This window comes from Monodelphis domestica, chromosome 3 (assembly GCF_027887165.1).
Source record: "Monodelphis domestica isolate mMonDom1 chromosome 3, mMonDom1.pri, whole genome shotgun sequence".
Taxonomy (NCBI): domain Eukaryota; kingdom Metazoa; phylum Chordata; class Mammalia; order Didelphimorphia; family Didelphidae; genus Monodelphis; species Monodelphis domestica.
The window spans coordinates 465,659,349-465,675,076 of NC_077229.1; the positions used below are offsets into that span (position 1 = coordinate 465,659,349).

The 15,728-nt window shown below is 36.4% G+C and overlaps 1 pseudogene; it reads right to left on the bottom strand.

Moving 5' to 3' along the window:
* Positions 1-247: 247 nt before the first annotated feature.
* Positions 248-6,655, bottom strand: LOC130458127 (DNA-directed RNA polymerase II subunit RPB11-a-like; annotated as a pseudogene).
* Positions 6,656-15,728: the final 9,073 nt, after the last annotated feature.

Here is a 15,728-nt window from a genome sequence, read left to right on the forward strand (position 1 = left end):
ATTAAGCACAAAGCTGATGCCCAATATAGACTATTACAGGTCCAGTACCCAGAATGGGTAATTGGTTGATCTGCAATTCAAACTTGACTAATGCTGAAACTACAGGTTTTGCAGTTGATGTTTAACCAGTGCTAACTGGCGAGAAATACAAGATTTCAGAGTATGAGGGTCCAGTTCCTATTACTACCCCTCATTGCCCACTGTCAGCCCACATCACAAATTCCTCTGGAAATTCATGGGGAAGAAACTATTGAATTCCTCATTGTTTGTCTTTGCTATAGACCCAGAATCACTCCTCCAACAAGGACAGATAGATCTCTGATCAGAGCAGAACCATAGTGGTGTCAGTGAAAGCTCCCTGGGGACTATGAACTGCAGTGGTCTGGATATGAATGGTGACTTTGCATTCCTGTAGGGAGGGGATTTTATAGCAAGCAATACCTGAGGGTCTTTCACTAACTGTGATTTGATGATTTAGTTCCTAGTCCTCCATGTTGATGATGAGCAAAGAGACACTGGATACATCAGTCATTAATAGTAATCTTCTCTTCCTTAAATAGGAGAAAGGCCAGAGGTGGTTTATCCTCTGTCTCTGCTGCTTCTATGGTCACTCCCCAGCTGGTTCAGCCTCTGTTGCTGGGCCATGCAATGATCCAAGATCTTAGTACTAAATGAGATATTTTTGTCTGGTGACTCAAGTCTACATATTACTGGAGGTCAGACTTGTATTGGTATTAACATTTTTTGCTTAAAATGAAATACAAAGGCAAAAAGAAGATGCATCTCTATGGAATAATAGTTTATAGATTCTCCTTGAAAAAGTAAAGGAATTGTCAGAATTGGTTTTTATTATGTATCCAAACGCAATAAGAAACACCATTGCATAGGATAGTTGGTTATCTTGTACTCAGTTGGTAAGTAAACATTGATTAAGCACCTACTGGCATAGTGGATAACCAGGCTGACAGTCAGGAAGATCTGAGTTCTTGCTCACCCTGGGCAAATCACTTAACTCCTATTTGCCTCAATTCCTCATCTGTAAAATGGGGACACACTGGAGGAAATGACACACCACACACACACACTGCTCCAGTATCTTTTCCATGACAAGTCCATGGGGTCACACAGAGTTAGATATAACTCCACAGAAACAAATTTGCCAGGCACTGAGCTAAGTGCTCGGATTTCAAAGAAAGGTTAAAAAGAGATCCTGCTCTCCAGGATCCCACAGTGTAACAGGGGAGGAAACATGTAAATAACTACATATGAATAAGCTATATACAGATAATTTCTCTAGCCATAACATACTCTACAGAAGGAATGGTATAAAGATAACTAACTTCTGTACCAATATTTGTTGAATAAAACATAGATATAAAGAAAATCTATGAAGAATTCAATAAGACCTTTCAAATTAAAACATGTATCATATTTTATTTCCAAATTACCAAGCAGTTATTTTCTCCTCTTCTCCTTCCTCCACTCACTTTGATTATGTACTTTAATTATGTACTTGGTTGGATCTCACTCAATGAGCTCCAGTGGTTCCCTATTATCTCCAAGACAAATATAAAGTCCTTGGACTTTCAGAACTCCTTTATAACCTGGCCCCTAATCCTCATTTTGTAGTCTTTTCTCACCTTACTCCTCCATGCTCTTGGAGTTAAAGTAACATGGGCACACTTACAGTTCCTCCAAGGTGCCACTCCACCTCCATGCCTTGCCCTAACTCTTCCCATGCCTGGGATGTTCTGCCCCCTCACCTTCTAAGTTTCCCTGACTTCTTGAAAGACTCACATTGAATCCCACTCATTCCTGGAGGCATCTACTGGTATCCCCAGTTACTAATGCCTTCCTCTCTCTGAGTGCCTTCCATCTATTCTGTCTATATTTTGTATCTTTATAGTTTATACATTCTTCCTCTCCATTAGAATGTAATCTTTCCTGAAGTCAGAAAGTATCTTTTCCCTCACCTTTCTTAGCATCTACAGCAATTAGCATAGTACCTAAATGCTTAGGAAATTCAATTCAATTCATTTAATTTAATAAATTAAGGGCCTGTGCATTTGACTTATTGATTTGACCCATGATCAGGAAAGAACCACAAAGGGAAAAAGGAAACTTGGACTTTGATATCCAATCTCATGCTCACCTAGGCCAGCACAAATGCTGGTTGCTATGTGAAAGTAGTTCACTTTTTCTTAGGGTGTAATAAAGATTACTACCTGTTCCTTCAACCATCCTTCATTCTTCCCCTGACTCTCTCTTGCTACCTCTCTCTTTCTCCTCCCCCCCACCGCACATTATCACCATGACTCCATATTCTCAGATTCTAAAGAGAAAGAATCACTTGCTATGCTTTCCAGAGAGGAAGAGGGAGAACAACAGGGAAGAGGGGCTTCCTTTAACAGTCTGTTGAATGGGTAGAGCCAATTCTCTCACATAGATCTGATCCAGCCTTTCTCTTCCTTCAGACACAAGAGAGTCACCCAGAGTTTGCTCAAAGTGTCAACTCTTTTATACTGGAGCCATCAAAAAGGACCAGGACAAATGTGTTACCAAAAGGATTTGGCTCCAGATATGCTCCATGAGATGTATTCTATCCGGGCCTGCTGGGAAAAGAATTCTTCTAATTACATCAGTATCAAGCTTCTGTCTTAAATAAAGGCCTACCCATTTTATATCAATATCCTTTCATTGATATGGCATGTCTGGGAGTCAGGGCATATTAGAGCCTCCAAAAAATTAAAGTTGAGAATCATCCAAAGGGCACTGGAAAGATGGGTGTGCTCAGGCTGTGATATATTATAATCAAAGAATTATATCCCAGAAGTGATAGAACAATACTAACAATAGCAACACTTATATAGTATTTATAATGTGACAGATACTGTGTGTTCTGAGCACTTTATAAATATTATCTTTTATTCTCACAACAATTTGAGAAATAGGTGTTATCATCATCTCCATTTTGCAAATGAGGAAACTGAGGCAAACAGAGGTTAAGTGATTTGACTAGGGTCACCCAGCTAGTGAGCATCTGGAGCTACATTTTAATTCAGGTCTCTCTGAGTCCAGGTCCAGCATTCTATCCACTGTGCCGCCTACCTGTCCCTAAAAGAATATTTTCCAAAAGATGTATAATTAAAAGAGAAGATGGCCTGATCTGGCCCTTGTGCTCAATTTATATGATGTCAAGAGAACATGAAGAAGATACTTGTAGGAAGATAATAATTCTTGGGTAGACATAGTACTTGGTGAGGCACCAGGAACTCTACCATGATTCAACCTTAAAAGCACCAAGTTATCTCTACAGCCTCTAGTGTTTGGGTTAGCTCTCACCTGGACCCTAGTTAAGCCAAGTGACAAGCCAGACAAGTGATCCTATAAATATAAGAGCTGAATTCCCCTAAGTGACTTAGCTCCATCCCTGAAACATGGCGCCATGACAGTTAAGAACTGATCCTCCCCAAATGTGAGTATGTTCCCTCCACAATGAAACTTACTTGTTTACATTTCTTTGGTCAAATCTCTCTCTGTTCTCATTCTCAGCATGTCTGTTCTATTTCTCAGTATCTGTCAACACCAATGCAACATAGGGAGGGATAGGGATTAGGATGTTAAGGGAAGTCTAAGCAAACCTAGGTTGTGTTCTGCATTACTGGAGACTCATTGGTATGATCACAGATCCAATGGCATATAGTCTTCAATTTAAAGGAGACCATAGGACAGAACTGTGAAAAATGTAATTGAAAACAAAACTCAGAATCAAGAAACAAAATAATCCGAATGCTTAGAGTCTACACAGAAAGCCTCCTATTTACTGATTATGAACATCAGTCAAAAGGCACTGGGCTTAGGGAACACTGAATAACAATACAAGAAATAAAATAAATTTTATCTAACAGACAGGAAAAGACTTGTTACTGATTTAGAACTAATATTCAAGTTAGTTGACCGTTTAGTCAGACCATTGACTTGTTTAGAGCAAAGATGACCATAGAAGAAAGAATAAAGACAAGATGTAACATGCTAAGAAGAAAGTTCCAACCTGACCTATTTAAAAATTATTAATACCAAAAAAGGATAAATGGATAAAGGAACATGTATCAACACAGATTATAAACATTTCCTAAGCAAATTTAACCAATGTAAATTAATTGGCACAGGGAGGACAAAAGAATAGAGAAATACTAGGTCTTCTTACCGTGTGGAAAGATATCAAAACTAAGGATGATAGTGGTTTAGAATATAAATTTGTTCATAAAGCCCTTGTATATGGATGGTGGATCTTTAAGTAGTTGTACCTCGTGAAAAAATAAGAAGTAAATTGAGTAAAAAACAAGTTCATAAGACATTTGGTAAGATAACTCAGATTTTACTTGAAACAATTGTGGTATAATTGAAAGAGTACTGCATTTTGGATAAGAGGAACGAGATTTGAGTCCTACCTCTGGAAAAGTCACTTAATGCCTATGGACTCCAGTTTCCTCACCTGTAAGATGAGACTGGGATTGAAAGCATCTATATGCTGTGTCAGGTGGCTGAATAGGCAACACTGTAAAGAAATCATGAATATTATTATTACTGATAAAAAGTTAGCTAAAAATCCCCAATACCTATCCACCAATATGTATACTTTCTCCTCTATAGATAATTATTATAAGGATAATCTTCACTGTCTTTAAGAGCATCCTGGATAAAGCCATGAGAAGGAAAGACTGGCTTCTATAAACAATCACAGACCATATCGTTTCAGTTTTACCATTGACTGAAAAATCAAGGAGCACAAGGTTCCTGCATGCTTATTGTTTGCTAACTTCAAAAAAAAATTATTTGATTAGATAGAGCAAAAAGCCACCTCCTTTAATTAGGCATTTCCCATGCAAATGTCAAGAATTGTACAAGATTGCTAGAAACTTGTGCAATAGATAGTTTTGTACACTGATCCTCTGGATATTAGCTTTCAGCTAAGTATTAAGCCGAGAGCCTTATGCTGAATGAAGAGTCCAAATGGAAGTAGAATTACCTAGACATGGTGAGGTCTTTAAGATTCTTCTATTCATAGGTGTCATTGTACTGGTTAGATCAAGACCTGCGATGTCTCTTAACTGAGAAATAGAATCATACAAGCACAGTCAGCATAACTATCCATAAAAGAAAAAACAAGTGAAAGAAGAAGCTGTCTTTTTTTGACATAGAGATGACCAACCCACAGAGCTTGTCCATATATGAGTTTTGGGCAGGCACTGAAGATGGACAATGAACTGGGCTTAGAATTCAATGTGAGGCATAGAACAGGCTGATTACATATAGGGAACTGAAAAGTGGTTCTTTATGACTTCAAGCTTTTACTTAAAAACCTCTCTTTTTAAAACAGCAATTTTATGAGGATGCTGGTGGTGAGTGATGAAATTCCATAGTCTGTGAATTATTGGGCAATGGAGAAATGCGTAATGGGAGCCAATATTTTTAACTATTGAAGAAATGGACAGGAGTGGAATAGTAGAAGATATCATCAAAACATGTATGGCCACAAAAGTGGTTAGTCAATTGGAGGCCACTCACGGAAAGGGAGCAAGGAATAACCTATTTGTTCCATTACAATATACAGATACTATGTGTATTGAGCAAATGCCCTGACAAAGATTTTCATGAACAAGTGTTTCAGAGAATGTAATAGTATAGGATAAGATGTGATTGGCATCATGGGAAGTCATATCTACATAGGAAATCAAATGTGTATCACTGAATTCACGAATCAAAAAGGAACAATTTGAATAGGTCAGTTTAGAGCTCATGTAATTATAGACATTTCTGTCTGATCATTTTTATTGTCTTTCAAATTTGATATTAATTGTGATCTTTCCTCGAATTAGTTTATAATATGGTTATACATAGACACCTGATTCTGAAATGCCCCCAAATGCTATCATATGAACCTAAAAACAAATCCCTCTTGAATATTTCATTATGGCATGATGGGAACTCTGGGATCCTGAAGCCAATGTCTTCAGAGCATGAGCTTTGGCAAGTTGTACCAAGCTGGAAAGATTTTTCACATATAGCTTTAGGTATAGATGAGATCTGTTATCTGAGCAAAAGTTTAGGTAAGAAACTGATGACCCTTAGGTTGTCTACAATGTGATGAAATCTTTGGTCATGGTAGCCCAGGAAACCAATAAGGATATAAAATGATCTCCAATCCTATGGAGACCCCTTTCTATTTAGTACAGTGGCAAAATAGCTAAAAAGAGGACAAAGCCCACTGAGTTACATAGTTTTGAATATCATCTATAATCATTAACTCTTGGGCCTCTACAGTGCAACAATGAACAATCTGTCCAACAATGAGCAATTGGACACACCATTGGAAGATTTGGTTTATATCTTTATTGACATTCTTGTTATTTATTAAATAAGATAAAGTAAAGAAGTCATAGGTAAGTGGAAAGATGACTCACATATTTGAATGGAGATGAGGCAAGCTAGAAAACTTTCCACTGGGCATGAGAAAAATACTGGAGCCTAAGAACAACAATAAATACAATTTCATGGGGTACTCTTCACCTCTCTTTGCAGTGCTCAGATTGAATATAGGTAAGGGTATCACCATCAAGATCACTGTAGTTTATGTACCTGGGAGTGTGGACATAGTGTCGAAGAATTCAAAAGATTTAACAGGACAGTGACTTTCTGAAGGATGCAGAAGAATAGGTGCTTTGAAGCCATTTCTTTTTAACCAGGTATGGGGATGGATAAGGCCAAGAGTGTGTGTGTGTGTGTGTGTGTGTGTGTGTGTGTGTGTGTGTATGTGTGAAAACACTTTCTACTTTTGGTCAATTGGATTGCTCCTTCAAAACAAATTCATGATTATTCAGGGATTATTTTTCAAGATATTAATATTCAGATAAAAAAGAGTAATGCTCCACTCTTTCTGATATTTCCATTGTTTAACAGCACCTTCATCTGAAGATAGGTGAAATGAAAGTTATGTAACCAAGTCAAATGTTCATTGTTATGTAGATTTTATTTGGAAGGGAGAACAGATCCTGTGTTCAGCTTCATTCTACCTAATTCGATTCAATTTGCATGTATTAATTATTATTAAACTCCACGAAACAGAGATATTTGATTTTGGACTTTGTATTCGTAGCACATTGTAACCCTTTCCACCCTCCTTAGTTCATATGAAGGGAAATAAATTGTCCCCCTCCCACCCCCAACAGCAGAGTAAATTGCAAGCATCACCCCTTCTTACCTTGGAGTTTGCCTCATAATGTTGCCACATCATTCCCTTAAAGCTAACTAAACTCAATTCCCACTTCTCCCTCTTCATTCTGTGACTCCCTCCCAAGTGACTTTTGTTTCTACTCTCTCAAATTCCCAGATGTGAGCAGGGTGGTGGATATTGAAGGCAGATCTATCATTTGCCTCTTCTCTTGAATCTTAAGCTGTCTGTCATCATTTTGGCCTCTCCCTTCATATTCTGCCAACCTGGTAGACATTCCTCTTTCTTATCTAAACCACTGATGATATTGATTTGTTCATTTAGAAGGGAATGGAGAAGCCTATGATGTGCCAGGCACTGTGCTAAGACATAGTCTCTTAACTGATCCTCATAACAGCCTTGGGATGTAGGTGCTTTTATGATCTCCATTTCATGATTGAGAAAACTGAGGCAGGCAAAGATGAAATAAATGACACGGAATTACGAATGTCTAAAGGCAGATTTGAATTCAAGTCTCCCTGATTCCAGACCCAGCACTCTATCCATTTTTACCACCTCTCTGACTAAATAGGATGAGATTTTTCTCACTAAATATTATTTAACTTTTCCCATCTATTCTTATCCTGACTTTTTCCATTAAAATTTTCCATTAAATCTCACTATTAAGATTTTTATTTTAGCTTTCTGATGTTTTCTTTCCATTTTTCTGCTTTCTGATGAGTAAGAATTTTTAAAAAGAAAATCAAACAACCAACAGAAATACTCTTCTACCATACATTGAGATCCTTGTCATATGGCCTAACCATTTGAAAACAAACATTTCATTTCTTTCATTATTATCTGGAAGTATTTAGCTTTTTGCTATTTGTTCAGTTTTAAAACTCCTCTCTGGGTTCTTTTGAAGGAATGATTCAAAATTTCCCCTTTTATTGAACTCCCAGTTATTTTCTTTGATATTTATAGGCAGCTTTGCATGATGGTTATTTCAGGCTGCCAGCCAATGCCCTTTGCTCCTAAGAATATTATATTCCAATTTTTACCTTTGATTTCTTTTCTTTTCTTTTTTATAAAGGAGTAATTCTCAACTATTCTTATTCCTTCTCTTTGAGATATAAAGAGTGTTTCCTTGCTGCTTACAAGATATTTTCTTGGCAGAGACAGGTAGTAAACTTAAAGTTAGGAAAACCTGAGTTCAAATCCAGCCTTAGATACTTACCAGCTATGTGATTCTAGGCAAATCATTTAAGCTCAGCTTTGGTTACTTCAACTGTAAAATGTAGATAATAATAGCACCTACCTCTAAATATTAATGTGCGGATTGATTTCGTTAAACATTTAGGAAGCATTTAGAATATAATAGTCACTTAATAAATTTCATATTTCCTTTTTTCCTTCATGTAGATTTAGAATTTGATTATAAATTTTTGGTTATTTAAACCTGCGGTTTCTTTCTATTGGTGTTCTATGTATTCTCTCAATAAAATTTGCTGTTTATTTCCAATATTTAGGAACTTTTTAATGTATATTTCCTTGGAATTCAAGGGTTTCCCCCCCTTCCATAACTTTTTTTTTTAAGCCCTTACCTTAGAATCAATTCTGTATGACAATAAAGGTCAGGCAATGGGGGTTAAAGTGACTTGTCCAGGGTCACACAGCTAGGAAGTGTCTGAGATTAGATTTGAACCTAGGACATCTTGTCTCTAGGCATAACTTTTTTTTTAAACAGACGACATACTGTCCTTAGATTATCACTTCATATCTTTTCTTCAACTTCAGTGTTCTTGTTTTGTAGAACTCTTACATGTTCTTCAAATTCAAATGTTATTTTAAACATTTTGTTCTATATTTTTCCTTTCTACATCTATGTGTTCCAATTCTGTCATTTCTATTAAATAGAATTTATGGATATGAGAATTATGAAGTCTTTTGTTTTACATTCTGGTATCTCATTAAACTTGATGATTTCTTCTTAAAGAGCTGTCTACATTCTCTAAATTTTCCTTAGTATTTTCACTTGTTTCTTTGATTGTTCTTTTTTATTTTTAACTCTCACATTCTGTCTTAGAATCAATACTGTATATTGGCTCCAAGGCAGAAGAGTGCTAAGGGCTAGGCAATGGAGGTTAAGTGACTTGCCCAGGGTCACACAGCTGGGAAGTATCTGAGGTCATATTTGAACCCAGGACCTCCTGTCTCTAGGCCTGACTCTCAATGCACTGAGCCAACCAGCTGCCCCCTTTTGAACCATTTGCTCTATTTGCTTCAGGGAGCCTTATAGAGTTTCTTGTGTGATCTTCACCTTCTCCAGAAGCTTCTGACTCATTCTCACCTATTGTGTTTGTTTACTGAAAGGGATAATATCTCTTCAAATAATTGTTCACTTTTCCTCAATCAGTTTTTGACTATTGTTATCAGTCACTTGGCTGATTTTTCTGTGGTATCTGTGCTGAAAATGTGTTTATGTAAAATTGTTAATATGCAGAAGATCTAATGCTCTTGTGATCCTCCTTACCTCCACTTTCCTCTACCCCACTCCAGCTGCTGTGCCTACCCCATAGCCTTTGCTTTTTATTTTCTGTTGTCCTACACCCTCAGGACTTGACGAGTTCCGTTTTCCTCTGAACTCTGGAAGATGGGTCTTCATGCTCTCTACAACATGGCATCTAACTGCCCCTCTAAAAGGCTAGTTGTTGTTATTATTGTTAGTTTCACATTAAATTTAATTAATAATATTTAATATCAATAAAATAATATTTCATTGCATCTTGTTTAGCATTGATAAAAATATTTAATTATTATATTTTATAAATTCTCCAAGTAAAATAAAAGAATAAATGTGGTTTTCCCCTTGGCCAAAGATGAGTTCAGAACTCATGAGCTACCTACCTAGTGAGGGATTGCTTGAACTGCCTCAGAATGAATTTTCTGCTAACATTTGAGGACTTTCCTCCCCCCAGGAGGGAGCCACGGATAGTGACTGAAGGGAAAGTCATTTCTGGAGGGGGAAAACATTGTAAAGGTGAGGGCCACAAAGGACAGGAATAAGAATCCTTCCTAACTCTTCATCTCCTGCAGCTGCTGCTCAACAGAATCTTTTCTGCTAATACAAACAATCCTTCCCAGATGTGTAACTACATTGCCTTCACTTCCTACTCACTTTCCCTTTTCAGAACATCCTTCATACTAGTGTTTGTTGTGGACAGTACGACAAGATTTCTCCCAGCAGACTAGACAGATGAGAAAAATTTGCTCTAATGACCATGAAGATGAATGAAGCAAGTGCAGTGGTGCTTAAGGCTTGGTTAGACAACAAAGAAGCCAAGGTCATCCACTGCATCCTAAGACGATGCTGTTGCCCTGATTTTTGTCTTTCCACTGGACTTGAAAGACCCTGGAAGAGAGAGTGAGACTGAGATTTGTGCAACTGTGCCTCCCTTAAATCCAATTTATGCTTGAGTCAAAAGATACTATCCAGTGATGCCATCTTGGTCCTTTTCCAACACAAAGGACAACAAGAATTTGTTATTGACACCACTACCAGTGGAATTTACCTAATACTTTCTTGTAACCATGTCATTTCCATGTTCAAAAACTTTTGATGGTTAAGAAAAATAGGCTACAGAACAAGGCATAAAGCTCTTCCTTGGCATTCAAAGCCCTCTAAAACATGTTCCCAATCTATTTCCCAGACTTATTTACCAATACTCCTCTTTCAACACATTCCATGTTCCAGTCAAAATGTTCCTCTATCTTGTCATGCCTTCTCTCTTTTCTCTCTAGTCAATTTTCATCTTGGTCTCACAATGGCTAGCAAAGCACCTTGGATTATTTAATAAATGTTTGTTTAAATGGAAGATTTTAAATATAACAACTAAAATGAAATTTTTAAGTCATGATTATCATTTATTAATTCATGCACAATTCAGAACTGGCTATAATTTGTTTCTAGAATAATAGTAATTTTCATTTTTTCTACTATGGGCATCTTATATTTATTAATTTTTTTACAATCGGAGAATTAAAAAATTTATAACAGCTTATAACAATATTATATGAAACTAACTAATGAACAAAATGGTGAACCTGAAAATATTAAGTAAACTAAAAAAGCTAATAAAGTGAATTCTCTTTAGTTTCATGGAATGACCAAAAAACAGAGAGAGACTGAGAGAGAAAAAGAGAGGCAGAGAGTGAAAGAAAGAGTCACAGAGATGGAAAGAAGCACACAAAGCCCCAAATTCCTGTTTTTGCTCTACTTTTTTCCTCATCAATAGCTACAATTCTCAGCCATTCCAGCCTTGCAAACCAAGTTCTACCTTAAACCATCTTTCATCTTTTTTCCTTGCTAATTTTACATTAAAATTGTCTGGGAGTCAAGGAAAGACCTATATAAAGACCTTGACAAAATGACAGAATTTAAAAGTTGGATGAGACCTTAAAGGCCATCAATTCTGACCATTTCTCATATCTCTCAGAATAGTTGGTTAGATTATTCAATCAATGATATTTTTGGAAACAAAACAGAAATTATGCAATCTTTCACTTTCCCTAGAGAGAAAGCGACAATATTTCTGATATCCCTTGAAGCAGATTTTAAAATCTGGTGGCTGAATATTGGCACACTTTAAAAAAACCAAAATTAATATATTTTAATATCTTACCTTTTAAGCTTTTGTCTCCCTCCCACTGCTTTTAAGACAATTAAGCTAAAATTAGTGCAGAGACTCATAGAGCATAGATAGGCTTGCTCTTTCTCTTTATATACCGGAATATATCTGTAATAATAGTACTTGCTTGCTACCTACATGCATTTTTTTTTACTTTTGTGGAGAGAGATTAAGAAATATATATCTAATACATGCAGGTACATATATGGCCAGACCCATATTAATTTTCAAAGCCTAAAATGGTGCTTAAAATAGCACTTTAGATAACTTCCCTCTCCCCCCAGATTTTAAAGCCTCCTCTGGATGATGCTGTTTCCTTTGAAAACAGTCCTACAAAGGATTAGATGAGGTTGCATATAAGTCTGCTTGTTGGTTCATTTATGGATGCACTTCCTTAAGAAGTGGTCTTTTAATGATCTCTGTTCCATCTGATGAGATCACAGAATCATAGGGATCATAGGATTTAGAGTTGGAAGGGACCTTAGAGACAGAGACTTATTTTTTCTCCCAAAGAAAATTAAGACGATGAAAGAAACTATCATTTGCTAGTATCTGTAATTGCAACAGAGTGGAGGATGGGAATCACACATTAGGAAGAAGAGATTTCTGGTCCTTTTTTTTTTTCTGGTGAAGAAAGGTTTATCTGCATCCAAAAAGGATATTGATCTGGGGACAAGCTCATTTAAATATGCCATATCAAACTATTGGGAAAAAATCAGGGATATAGATTCTACTTTGGGCTATGTTTTTGTTTGTCTTTTGAAAAAAAGAAATTAGAAAAAATACTAGTTCATATTAAAAAAGCAAACAAGTATATAAATCTCCACAAAAAGGACATTGCTAATTCAGGCTAGAATGTTTATTTTCAAATAACAATCTCGTCTTTGGAGTCATTAAAAGTATAGCTCTCATAAGGAGAGGCCAGGGCCCTCAGCTTTGGAAGCCAAATAAGTCTTCTGTAGCATTTTGTCATTCTTTATGAGAACAGTGGCCCTGAGGATCTTGCTTTTAAAAAAAAAAGTTATCAAGGATTATCTATGCCACCTACTGTAGAGAAGGTTGTAGACACATATGTTTAGTAGAGTTTACAGCTTGTAAAATCTGTAAATCTTTCTACCCAATGGAGCTAACTTTTTTTTCCTATGATGTCTTTAAAATCTAGATTGGCTTGCCTATATGGCAAATGGCTCTAAGAAAGATAATTAAAGATCTTTCTTTCCAGGTGTAGTCTTTTGCCAGAAACAGAATATACATATTAAGGCTATATTGTAGGAAGATAAGAGTGTATAGAATATTCAGGGAGGACTAGCACCTCTAATGTCTTTCCATATATAAATCAAGGATCTTATGATCATTGATCTAAAGATAAGTGCTATAGAAATTGTATTTCCCATCAATTTAATTATATTGTCCCTGGGACAAAACAGGTATTTACAAAATGTTTATTTGGTTGGGTATCCACATTATACAGCTAGTATTTACATGAAAAACAAGAGGTTATTTTCTTTTTTTCCCCAAAGTTCCTATTTTCTGAAGGATCTTAGGTGACATCCAACATCAGATACAGGGAAAGAATAGTTTGGAAAATTCTCTTGGAAAGACTGAGCCTATCAAGTCAAAAGGGACTTTAATGGTAATAACGATAAACAGTCCTTGGATAATATGAGTGCTCCCAGTGGTCATAATGTCTTTATAAAAAAAAACATTCCTTGTAATTTATGAGGGACTAGTGTGTAACCCACATATGCCATTTGCAAGACTGTTGGAAGTTTTCTTTCTCAGAATCTTTTGTTCTGAGTCTCTTTTAATCCTTGGAATAAATAATATTTTACTTCTCCAAGATCATGAAGGGAAGGAAGGAAAGGAATAAGGATTTATATAGCACCTACTATACACCAGGTGCTTTAACAAATATTATCTCATCTGATCCTCCCCAAAATACCTATAAGGTAGTTGCTATTATCACACTTATTTTATAGTCAAGGAGATGAGGCAGAGATCAGTTGTATCTTTTCCAGACTCATCCAGTTAGTGCCTCAGGCTGGATTTGAACTCAGATAGTTCTGAATTCCAGGCACAGATCTCTATCTACTGCATCATCAACTGCTCCTGAATGAGCATCTCCTCTGTTTCTGCTATTCTGTACCCCAACAGACAAAATCTTGTTGCATTTATTGCAAACTTGAAAAATCTGCTGAGATGTAAAACAGAAGTTAAATGTGCATGTGTGTGTGTCTGTGTGTGTGTTTTCATTTTCTGAAAGTCACCAATAAGTACAGTAAAAGTTGGAGCTATGATAACAGATAAAATGAAGTTCAATAAATTTTGCATTAGCTTCATCCCTTTCCCTTCCCCAGGAATTCTATTTTATACTTCTTTAGAAATTTTAACAACCCATTTAAGTTAATTACACATTAATTATGTAAGGTTATTGGGAAATTGTGAAGGAAAGAAGTGAGCCTTTGATAGGGAGAAAGGGTTGCCAATTACATTGACAGGAAGGGGAAACGTTAGCTACAGAGTGAACTGGAATAAAAGTAGAGGCTCATTTTCACCATCTTAATCACTTCATTGCTGTGGTGTGGTTTTTACAGGTCTTTGGATTCTTTGGAAGGAAGTCTAGGAAATATCTGGATCAGAAGTCAGTCAAAGCCAGTGGAATAAATAGAACCAAGACTTTAGTTTGTATAAAAAAAATCGAAATGGGTATTGTCAGTGCTGAGAGCAAAGTGAGTTCAGAGTCCTGTGTACCTTGTCAGACTATAAGACGTGAATACATATGAAAATCCGAATAAGGTTTTGGATTACATGGCCAAGCCTGACGGAATGAAGAGTATGGGATGTTATTAGGGGTTCAGGGTTTAAGCCAAGAAAAACAAAATAGCAGGAAGTTTAACCTGACTTGGAAGACTAGAATCCATGATCAATATCTGAGGGGGAAGGGATCAAGCTTTTATTAAACTCCTACTTTCTAGCTGTGTGACTGTGGGCTAGTCACTTAATCCCAATTACTTAATTCTTACTACTTTTCTGCCTTGGAACCAATATGTAGTATTGATTTCAAGATGGAAGGTAAGGGTTAAAAAATTCATACTATGGATCAGGCACTGTACTAAGTACTTTATAAATATAATTTCATTTGACGTGGAAGAAGCAGTTAGATAGGGTATGACTGCCCCATGGACAGCTATTTGCCTCTTTATTGTAAAGATTAAAATTTAGGGGAGAGAGGCAGGTAGAAATTAGTTTCTTTCTGCAAGGAGTATTATATTTTTTAGAGGTTTAAAAATTAGTTAATTGATTCTGTTGCTACATTTTGACACTACAGGAACTTTCCAACAAATGCTCAAATAGTCTCCCCAATAAAATTAATTCTCCATAGTTAAGCAAAAAACTACATAATAGCATGATTGTGACTGATAGTATGTGCAACTTTCTATTTTTATAGTTTACTTGTTAGCAGATAGGAAGCTTAGAGAGGTCAGAGAGAGAGAGAGAGATAAGTGCAGTGATGTATTGCTGAGGAAAGGGGGAAAAAGGTCAATAGACTCTGAATTCTAGATCCAGAATAGGAGTTGCATTGCACAAAATCATTTTTTAAAAAATTCTCTAGGCAGGATGTCAGTGGCTATTTTACATTAAACGAAGAGTCTCCAGGAGGGAAATTAAAACAGAGTCTTTTCATTCTTATTTTGTTTCAGGTTTAGAGCCCTAGGGAGTTTTAACTCAGCCAGTCAGATGATAAATCCTAAAATAGGTTACTGACCATGAGTTAGGGGACAGAGGAACTCAGAAACCCAGGGGAGAAAGGATGTCATTTACTTTAGAAT